The sequence below is a fragment of the Rana temporaria genome, chromosome 2 (assembly GCF_905171775.1).
Source record: "Rana temporaria chromosome 2, aRanTem1.1, whole genome shotgun sequence".
Lineage (NCBI taxonomy): Eukaryota > Metazoa > Chordata > Amphibia > Anura > Ranidae > Rana > Rana temporaria.
In genome coordinates, this window is record NC_053490.1 from 424,046,761 (window position 1) to 424,048,941 (window position 2,181).

Genomic DNA, 2,181 nt, shown 5'->3' on the forward strand with positions numbered 1-2,181 from the left:
ACTTTATGGGAGAGCAGCCATCAGAATGAAACCTTGGTGCAAAGGGTAAATATGGGAAAAGTCTGCCTTTTACTTGTAACTAAATATGATTGTAGATTAATGTTTTAAGGAATACTGTATGCTCTGTATTCCTTCATGTAATTAATTTATTTTAACCTAATATTTTCTTCCTTGGTGTAGACTATAGATAGATTTGTGTATTAGATAGACTTTCAACTACTCACCAAGAAGTATTGTTATTGTGTTTAAAGCTTTCACTCATGGTCAAATAACTCTCATTTAACCCACATCATATCTTTGAGATGTTAAATCCAAAATATAATAAACGGATAACAAACATGACAGGGATCTACTGCTCCCTGTCATCGGGAGCAGTGATCTCTGTCATGTTGTAGTGAGCCCATCACCCCTACAGTTAGAACCCCACCCTAGGACACACTTATTCCCTTGATCGCCCCCTAGTGTTTAACCCCTTCCCTGGCAGTGTCATTTATACAGTAATCAGTGGCTATTTGTAGCTCTGATCGCTGTATAAATGTCACTGGTCCCAAAATATTGTCAAAGGTGTCCGATGTGTCCGCCCTAATGTTGCAGTCCTGATAAAATAAAATAAAAGAATAATAAAAATGCCATAAATCTATCCCCTATTTTGTAGACGCTATAACTTTTGAGCAAAACAATCAATAGACACTTTTTGCGATTTTTTTTTAGCAAAAACATGTAGAAAAATACAGATCGGCCTAAACTGTGGAAGAAATTAGTTTTTTTTATATATTTTTGGGGGATATTTATTATAGCAAAAAGTAAAAAATATTGCTTTTTTTTCCAAAAAAGGCAGAGGTAATCAAATACCACCAAAAAAAGCTCTATTTGTGGGACAAAGGGACATACATTTTGTTTGGGTATGACATTGCACCGCGCAATTGTCAGCTAAAGCAACGCAGTACAGAATCGTAAAAAATGCTCTGGTCAGGAAGGGGGTAAATCCTTTCTGGGGGTTAAGTGGTTGAAAAAAAGCTTGTCAAGATATTAAAAAAAAAAGTTATCACAGTGATAAAGGACACCTGTTGTATGGGAAATGTGAAAGATGGTTTTGCTGAAGTCTTCATTGTTATGGTCCCTTCAGCATTTGTAAGGACAAGAGTATTGTGTATTAACAACCCACTCTGTCTCTGTAAACTTAGTACTGAACTGCTATTTGAGTAGGGTGACAGTTGCCTATTCTTGTCATCGGTTCTAGGTTTGCTAATGCAGAGTGATCAAACTATCACTTTCATGTTCTCCTCCCATAGCCTTGTTGTTCCATTTGTGGCTATAATGTCTTATGTTGCTGTATGTGTTGTTATAGTCAACCAGTTGATAAGGGCAGGAGTTAGCATCAATCCAGCCCCGCAGATGGGTGTATGCTTGGGGCACCAAAGGTTGTGTACCAACAGGCTCTAGTGATGACAATCTGGACCAGTCAATACTATTAGCACTGAATCTTGTTTCTTATTCGAATGTCAGAGAGTGATTAAGAAACAAGCAGGGCGTAAATGAAGTCCTTTAATTATTTAAATCAAACATTTGTGAATAAAGGTGAAATAGAAAATACTTTCTTACCAGAAAAAAAAAAAGATATTAGTACCTGTCACTAAGATACTGCTAGATTTATGTTAGGTGCATTTATATATTAATTTTATTGCTCTGCAACTTGGAAATATTTGCATTAACAGGAAAACTGACAACTTTGGTCTGCCATGTAGGAATGAACAGATTAAAATGGAATTAATTAGTGTGCCTCTGGACAATGTCCATTTGAAATTTAAACACATTTCCAAAATTAAATCTTTATTTAATTTTTTAACTTGGATCAGCAAAATGTACAGTGACACCAAAGACTAGATCCAAGTTATACCATACTTTTTATGTCATAAAAGGGCCCAATTTTTTCAATTTTAAAATCAATAGACTGGATACTCGAAATAGCATTGCTTTGCTTGCAATAAACCTTGAAAATGATATGCTTTCTAAGTATAGCTCACTATCTGGCATGTTCCATCCAGACCTATTTGCTGTTCTAAGTAGATATCTAGTGTGTGCTGTGCAATCCATTTGTCATCAAAGGCCACTTTCTAAACCCTTTTTCCCGTAAATGGCTTTATGTGCTGTTTTTGCAGTTATACAGTTTACAGCATATAC